This window comes from Bufo bufo, chromosome 3, assembly GCF_905171765.1.
Source record: "Bufo bufo chromosome 3, aBufBuf1.1, whole genome shotgun sequence".
Classification (NCBI taxonomy): domain Eukaryota; kingdom Metazoa; phylum Chordata; class Amphibia; order Anura; family Bufonidae; genus Bufo; species Bufo bufo.
In genome coordinates, this window is record NC_053391.1 from 686489123 (window position 1) to 686499051 (window position 9929).

The window sequence follows — 9929 nt, forward strand, 5'->3', positions numbered from 1 at the left end:
GTACGGTACGTTTACTGATCCAAGGTCTATTCACACAGCAGATCCGGGGCGGAAGTTTCCATTTACGCCAACGGAACTTTATGGAAACCCGTGCGTTTGCCGACAATAGGAGGGATGTCCCTATAGGTGACGGTGCGGCCCATCGGTCCCCCGTTATCAGCCATATGGCGGACATGCTTTAAAGGGAACCTGTCACCAGGATTTTGTGTATAGAGCTGAGGACATGGCCACTAGCACATCCGCAATACCCAGTCCCCATAGCTCTGTGTGCTTTTATAGTGTAAAAAAAACCTATTTGATACATATGCAAACTAACCTGAGATGAGTCGTGTCCCTGACTCATCTCACGTACAGGACACATCTCAGGGTAATTTGCATATGTATCAAATAGGTTTTTTTCCACAATAAAAGCACACAGAGCTATGGGGACTGGGTATTGTGGATGTGCTAGCGGTGATCTAGCAACCCATGTCCTCAGCTCTATACACAAAATCCCGGTGACAGGTTCCCTTTAATAACCAAAAACCTTCCCGTCCCTCATGATCACCACTCTATGGGGTGAGAACCTCCATATGGGCGACTGATAACACCCACTGTTCCTGTAACCATTAACCCCTTATGGTCCACTGTCTGTATGGGGTGCCCTGCTTCCATCTCCGGATGTGCAGTTAACAGATAAGGACTCGACCCCCTCCCCCAACACCCGCTCCCAGCAATGAAAACCACCTACAGAGGACACCACTGTCTGTCATTTGTCTAAGAAGCGGCGACTATTAAACCCCCTCCCCCCCAATAAGGGTGCAAGGCCCCCCCCATTACAGCTCTGATGTGGGTGGTCACCCAGCTTTCTTTGGGTCCAGAAAGGCAGAGGCACAGCTTGTTAGGAGGGGGACGCATCAGGTCGGAGGCAGGGAAAGATGGGTGACACTTGTGGGGGGGGGGGGGGGGGGTGTTCTAGACATATACCAGTCGTCACCAAGTGTTTGATAGGTCTAAGACAAGTGACAAAGAGGGAATTTGACACCTAAGGGTCTATAAACTGAAAGCCCCCCCCCCCCAAAAAAAATAATCTCTAGAACAAAGGGGCCACAGCTCGGCTACTTTCACACTAGTGTTTTTACTGGATCCGGCAAGAACGCTTCCGTTACCGATAATACAATCGGATCCGTTCATAACGGCTGCAGACGGTCGTATTATCTGTAACATCGCCAAGACGGATCCGTCATGAACTCCATTGAAAGTGAACGGGGGACGGATCCGTTCTCTATCGTGCTAGTGAAAACCGTCCCCATTGACTTGCATTGTGGGTCACGATGGATCCGTTTTTTGCTCTGCATCCCATGACGGAAAGAAATCAGCAGCATGCTGCTCTCCGGTCTGGGAACACAACCAAACGGAACACATTTTGGAGCGTTCTGTTCCGTTTTCTCCCCATTGACAATGAAGGGGAACAAAACGGAAGCGTTTTTTTCCCCTTCGGTACTGAGACCCTATGACGGATCTCAATACCGGAAAATATTAACGCGAGTGTGAAAGTTGCATTAGCCCTATGGTTGAACCTCAGTACTACTGGTCGAAGAGTTTCTTCCACTAATGAGAAATACAACAGAGCAGGTATTAAAGGGTCCTCCAACCACAGGTCACCACAGCAAGACATAATGCCACATAGGTGGATGGCAGGGGCGCAACTACCATAGCGGCAGACCATGCGACTGACATGGGGCCCAGTTGGGATCATCCCCTCTTCTACTTGGGTCAGGACTCTACCCTCTAAAGAAAACAAAAATGCCCCAAGGGTCATTGAAAGGGGTTTAGGCGGAAACCCTTCTGTCATGTGTGGGGGGCCTGGGTCGATCCTTGCTATGGGGCCATTACTTCTCTATGTATAGCACTGGTGGAGGGGGACAGGGGCTCAAAAAGAAAAAGTCAAGTCGAAGGTCAGAAGACACATTTAAGAACTTTGCTACAAAAAAGAAATCAAATACAAAATGCAACATTGTATCAAATGTTCCTATTTAGTGACAGGTGGCAACAACTGTTCATAGAGAAATATGGAGAGACTTACCAGTAAGAGAAGAAAGGGAATCACTGCTGGTGGAGGGTCTGGAGCCTGGAGGGGGCTGGGGGGTAACAATGGAGGGAGCAGGAGGATGAGAAGTGCTTGTCCTCAGCTGGGGAAGAAAGGCTGAGTCAGAAAACCAGTCTCTGCTGGTTTATATAGACTGGAGGTGGGGGAGGGCCAGTGCTCACCACTTCCCAACCCCCATCCTACCCTACAACCCTAACATGCTCCATCCCATAGTCTAGCAGCTCCCCCTATTGACCCTGCACCGCTCCCCATCCCAAGATTGACCCCCTTCAGGCAGCGGGTGTCACTGGTTACACAACTGATATTATGCAATGCAATCAAATAGCAGCAGGCACCTGGTAGAACTAAAAGTCTCAGCATAGTCTGCAGAGCATCCTTGGTATTTGCAGTTCTATATAACCCTGGGGGGCCTTTTATGGTCTGGGGGCTGCATTGTCACGTGGCCGCAAAAAAATTGTTGATCGGCGCTCGTTTGCATCGGCTTTAGCGCAGGCGGATACAAAGTGAATGGGGAGGAATGATCGCTAGCGCAGTGGTCGGCTGGGCCTTCATGGTTTTGACTTTTATTTGTATTTTATTTATCATTTTTTAAATATATTTTTTGGCCCAAGAGGTCATTAAAAGAATTTGAGAGACACTGACTCCGTTTTTTCTTTTGCATATTTTCCTGTTTATTATTTTTCTTATATTTTTGCCACATATGTCCCCCAATGGGTAATTAAAAGGCCTCTGGGTACACGGACACTTTTATTTTTATTTTTTTTTATTTTTCACTGTTTCCATTGTAACTGGGGCATCCAAAGTGGGAGCTTTGTACAAGCTCTGCTCTCCCCCTAGACACCTGCGGGGCCCAACCTGCTCCTGCTAGAGACACCAGGGGGACCCGACCTGCTGTGCTAGAGACACCCGGGGGACCCGACCTGCTCCTGCTACACACACTCGGGGACCCGACCTGCTCTGCTAGAGACACCCGGGGACGGGGACCCGACCTGCTCTGCTAGAGACACCCGGGGACCCCACTTGCTCTGCTAGAGACACCCGGGGACGGGGACCCGACCTGCTCCTGCTACACACACTCGGGGACCCGACCTGCTGTGCTAGAGACACTCGGGGACCCGACCTGCTCCTGCTACACACACTCGGGGACCCGACCTGCTCTGCTAGAGACACCCGGGGACCCCACTTGCTCTGCTAGAGACACCCGGGGACGGGGACCCGACCTGCTCCTGCTAGAGACACCCGGGGGACCTTTAATCCAGCGTTGTGCGGCGCTCCGGTAAAAGGGTCACGGCTTGTGCACACCTGATATAACCTAATATAGACCAGACGGGGTAATAATGACCCGCAGTTACTAAATATCAGTGCTGACGGCTGCAGTACCAGGTGGCGGTCAGGACTCCGAGCCGCCTCTTTCCTGCCTGTGTTTTGTGGTTTGTTTTTTCACATTCTGTACATGAAGGCGACAAGTGTCAGGAGATCCAAATGTACAGCGCTGCCCATAATTCTTCATACCCCTGGCAAATTTTAAAGTTTAAAGTGTTAAAGTTACTTTTATTCAACCAGCAAGTAATTTTTTGACGAGAAATAACATGGGTGTCTCCCAAAGGATAATAAGACGATGTACAAGAGGCATTATTGTGGGGGGAAAACATTTCTCCGCTTTTATTTACAAATAAAATAAATAAATTGAGGAATTGCTACAATAAATTGAGGAACCAGTCGCCTCAGGGTGACAATTGTCTGACAGAGGAAACCGTGTCCATGATGTCATTTCCTGATCACACCCGGCTCATGTTACCCACAGGTGTCCTTTACTTAGAGGATGATGGGTGTGTTACTTCATTGCTGCTCAACCACTCCAGAAAATAATATGTCCATAAAAATATTGTTTCTGGGAATGCTGCTTGACAACCAAGTTCTCCCCTATTCCAGCAGCCACAAGGGTTGTCACTAAGCTCTGGCACATTGACTGTTCAGAGCTCTTGGAAAGCTGGGTGACGTCTGTAATGGCAGCCGCGGCATGGGTGCATTATGACAGCCCTGGCCCCTTTATCCTGGGAATATGGAGTTCCCCTTTAAACTTGTAAATAAACTCCGCCCAGTATTAAATAATCAGCCGCATTCTTCTAAAACTTTCAGGAACACGGATCATGACAGTGAGGGGGTTAATCCACATGGTGCAATGTGGCCAGTGCTGTAATCTCCAGCTTCTCTCCTATTGGAGGAACAGGACAGCACCCATCACCCGACCAGCCAATAGCAGAGCAGGAACCAAGTCCTGGAAGGTTTATAATTACTGAGAACTGAAGGGAGTGTAACATTAACCCTACAGTGTCCAGACCGCATCTATTATCTATGTAGAAAAACAAAAAAGTAGCAGCGCAGCACTGAATGCACTAAAGGGGTAAACAGGCGGACACTGCGTGTTGGAGTAGGTCCCATCTGATGAGAAGCCCTTGTGACGTCTGCTAGATGGGCCCGACATATTTGTGATCAATTGTATGCGCTAAGAGCTTCTACTATGGCCGCCGTGTCATTGACCCTGTTCACCCAGTCTTCCGCGCGGATGCGATGCGTGAGGTGAACGCATTGCACCCGCACTGAATCCGGACCCATTCATTTCTATGGAGCTGTGCACACGAGCGGTGATTTTCACGCATCACTTGTGCGTTGCGTGAAAATCGCAGCATGCTCCTCTTTGTGCGTTTTTCATGTAACGCAGGCCCCATAGAAGTGAATGGGGTTGCGTAAAAATCGCAAGCGAGTGCGGATGCGGTGCAATTTTCACGCACAGTTTGCTAGGAGACGATCGGGATGGAGACCCGATCATTATTATTTTCCCTTATAACATGGTTATAAGGGAAAATAATAGCATTCTGAATACAGAAAGCATAGTACAATAGGGCTGGAGGGGTTAAAAAATTAAAAATAATAATTAAACTCACTTTAATCCACTTGATCGCGCAGCCGGCATCTCTTCTGTCTTCTTTTTTGCTGTGCGCAGGAAAAGGACCTTTGGTAACGTCACTTCGGTCATCACATGGTCCGTCACATGATCTTTTACCATGGTGATGGACCATGTGATGACCGGAGTGATGTCACCACAGGTCCTGTTCCTGCACACAGCAAAGAAGGAGACAGAAGAGAAGCCGGGCTGTGCGATCAAGTGGATTAAGGGGAGTTTAATTATTAAAAAAAAAAAATTTAACCCCTCCAGCGCTAGTTTACTATGCATTCTGTATTCAGAATGCTATTATTTTCCCTTATAACCATGTTATAAGGGAAAATGATACAATCTACAGAACACCGATCCCAAGCCCGAACTTCTGTGGAGAAGTTCGGGTTTGGGTACCAAACATGCCGGTTTTTCTCACTCGAGTGCAAAATGCATTACAATGTTTTGCACTCGCGCGGAAAAGTCGCGCGTGTTCCCGCAACGCACCCGCACCTTTTCCCGCAACGCCCGTGTAAAAGAGGCCTTAGTGTGTGCTGCTACTTATTAGTTTTTCTACATAGTTGCTATGGTAGCGTGTACCTGCGATTATCTCTGGAGGTGCTGCTCCTTTTTTTGATTCTATCTTATATCTCTCATCTATTATCTATCTATTATCTATCTATTATCTATCTATTATCTATTATCTATCTATCTATTATCTATCTATCTATCTATCTATCTATTATCTATCTATTATCTATCTATCTATTATCTATCTATTATCTATCTATTATCTATCTATTATCTATCTATCTATCTATCTATCATCTATCTATCTATTATCTATCTATTATCTATCCATCTATCTATTATCTATCTATCTATTATCTATCTATCTATCTATCTATTATCTATCTATCTATTATCTATCTATCTATCTATCTATCTATCTCATATCTATCTATTATCTATCTATTATCTATCCATCTATCTATTATCTATCTATCTATCTATCTATCTATCTATCTATTATCTATCTAATATCTATCTATTATCTATCTAATATCTATCTATTATCTATCTATCTAATATCTATCTATTATCTATCTATCTATTATCTATCTATTATCTATCTATCTATCTATTATCTATCTATTATCTATTATCTATCTATTATCTATCTATTATCTATCTATTATCTATCTATTATCTATCTATCTATTATCTATCTATTATCTATCTATCTATTATCTATCTATTATCTATTATCTATCTATTATCTATCTATTATCTATCTATTATCTATCTATCTATTATCTATCTATTATCTATCTATCTATCTATCTATCTATCATCTATCTATCTATTATCTATCTATTATCTATCCATCTATCTATTATCTATCTATCTATTATCTATCTATCTATCTATCTATTATCTATCTATCTATTATCTATCTATCTATCTATCTATCTCATATCTATCTATTATCTATCTATTATCTATCCATCTATCTATTATCTATCTATCTATCTATCTATCTATCTATCTATTATCTATCTAATATCTATCTATTATCTATCTAATATCTATCTATTATCTATCTATCTAATATCTATCTATTATCTATCTATCTATCTATCTATCTATTATCTATCTATTATCTATCTATCTATTATCTATCTATTATCTATCTATTATCTATCTATTATCTATCTATTATCTATCTATCTATTATCTATCTATTATCTATCTATTATCTATCTATTATCTATCTATCTATCTATCTATTATCTATCTATCTATTATCTATCTATCTATCTATCTATTATCTATCTATCTATTATCTATCTATCTATCTATCTATCTATCTCATATCTATCTATTATCTATCTATTATCTATCCATCTATCTATTATCTATCTATCTATCTATCTATCTATCTATCTATCTATTATCTATCTAATATCTATCTATTATCTATCTAATATCTATCTATTATCTATCTATCTAATATCTATCTATTATCTATCTATCTATTATCTATCTATTATCTATCTATCTATTATCTATCTATTATCTATTATCTATCTATTATCTATCTATTATCTATCTATTATCTATCTATTATCTATCTATCTATTATCTATCTATTATCTATCTATCTATTATCTATCTATTATCTATTATCTATCTATTATCTATCTATTATCTATCTATTATCTATCTATCTATTATCTATCTATTATCTATCTATCTATCTATCTATCTATCATCTATCTATCTATTATCTATCTATTATCTATCCATCTATCTATTATCTATCTATCTATTATCTATCTATCTATCTATCTATTATCTATCTATCTATTATCTATCTATCTATCTATCTATCTCATATCTATCTATTATCTATCTATTATCTATCCATCTATCTATTATCTATCTATCTATCTATCTATCTATCTATTATCTATCTAATATCTATCTATTATCTATCTAATATCTATTATCTATCTATCTAATATCTATCTATTATCTATCTATCTATTATCTATCTATTATCTATCTATCTAATATCTATCTATTATCTATCTATCTATCTATTATCTATCTATTATCTATTATCTATCTATTATCTATCTATTATCTATCTATTATCTATCTATTATCTATCTATCTATTATCTATCTATTATCTATCTATCTATTATCTATCTATTATCTATTATCTATCTATCTATTATCTATCTATCTATCTATCTATCTATTATCTATCTATTATCTATCTATCTATCTATCCATCTATCTATCATCATTCTGCCGGACTCACTGTGTGCGGAGCCCATTGACGATGAGATCCGGCAGGCATATGGCCGGTTTCTGACAGGAGCGTTGGGTGCTTGCGCCAGTTTTTGTCTAGACCAGGGATCAGCAACCTCCAGGCCCTCCAGCTGTTGTGAAACTACAACTCCCAGCATGCTCTATTCACTTCAGTGGGAGATCTGAGAACAAGCAAGCAATTGTGCATGCTGGGAGTTGTAGTTTCACCACAGCTGAAACTCTGCACTTGTGCCAGAAACCGTCCGGATCCCATTCTAGTCAATGTTGTCTGGCAGTGAAGGGCAGGACGCAGCTAGACCGGATCCGACCGATACTTTAGCCTCAGTGATCAATGGCCGTACGGTCGGATGGTTGCGGTCACAATTACATCTCTGCAGGGATCTCCTCCCCTCTCTTATGTGACAAAAAGCTCAGTCAGGGGGTCTGGGTGGGGCGCAGTTTACTGTAAATAAGGGGCTCACAGCTTTAAGACGTCTTATAATGACTGAAGATACAACAAAGGGGACAACAGCGGGAATGTGAACAGTGACAGGCAAAAAGGGGGGAAGGGGCCCATAGCAACCAATCAGATCACTGCTTTCATTTTCAAACCTGGCCCATAGCAACCAATCAGATCACAGCCTTCTTTTCCTACATGTGGTTCATAGCAACCAATCAGATCACTTCATGCTAGATTGGTTGCTATGGGCAACTCCTCCATTTCTTGGGGCAGAGCGCTCGATACTGTTGTAGGTGTTCGATATGGCGGTCTAAATAATATAAGTGATGGCTGTAAGGTATTACTAGAGAGTCACATGACCCAGGACAAACGGCTCCATCATTAAAGCCTTATGTACATGAGCTAGGGGGTGCGGTATATTTAGGACGTGTGATTGGGGGGTGCAGTATATTTAGGACGTGTGATTGGGGGGTGCAGTATATTTAGGGAGTGTTATTAGGGGGGTGCTGTATATTTAGGGCGTGTGATTAGGGGGGTGCGGTATATGTAGGGCGTGTGATTAGGGGGGTGCGGTATATGTAGGGCGTGTGATTAGGGGGGTGCGGTATATTTAGGGCGTGTGATTAGGGGGGTGCGGTATATTTAGGGCGTGTGATTAGGGGGGTGCGGTATATGTAGGGCGTGTGATTAGGGGGTGCGGTATATTTAGGGCGTGTGATTGGGGGGTGCGGTATATTTAGGACATGTGATTTGGGGGTGCAGTATATTTAGGGCGCGTGATTAGGGGGGTGCGGTATATTTAGGACATGTGATTGGGGGTGCAGTATATTTAGGGCGTGTGATTAGGGGGGTGCGGTATATTTAGGGCGTGTGATTAGGGGGGTGCGGTATATTTAGGGCATGTGATTAGGGGGTGCGGTATATTTAGGGCATGTGATTAGGGGGTGCGGTATATTTAGGGCATGTGATTAGGGGGTGCGGTATATTTAGGGCGTGTGATTAGGGGGGTGCGGTATATGTAGGGCGTGTGATTAGGGGGGTGCGGTATATTTAGGGCGTGTGATTAGGGGGGTGCTGTATATTTAGGGCGTGTGATTAGGGGGGTGCGGTATATGTAGGGCGTGTGATTAGGGGGTGCGGTATATTTAGGGCGTGTGATTGGGGGGTGCGGTATATTTAGGACATGTGATTTGGGGGTGCAGTATATTTAGGGCGCGTGATTAGGGGGGTGCGGTATATTTAGGACATGTGATTGGGGGTGCAGTATATTTAGGGCGTGTGATTAGGGGGGTGCGGTATATTTAGGGCGTGTGATTAGGGGGGTGCGGTATATTTAGGGCATGTGATTAGGGGGTGCGGTATATTTAGGGCATGTGATTAGGGGGTGCGGTATATTTAGGGCATGTGATTAGGGGGTGCGGTATATTTAGGGCGTGTGATTAGGGGGGTGCGGTATATTTAGGGCATGTGATTAGGGGGGGGTGCAGTATATTTAGGGCGTGTGATTAGGGGGGTGCGGTATATTTAGGACATGTGATTGGGGGGGTGCGGTATATTTAGGGCGTGTGATTAGGGGGGTGCGGTATATGTAGGGCATGTGATTAAGGGGGTGCTGTATATTTA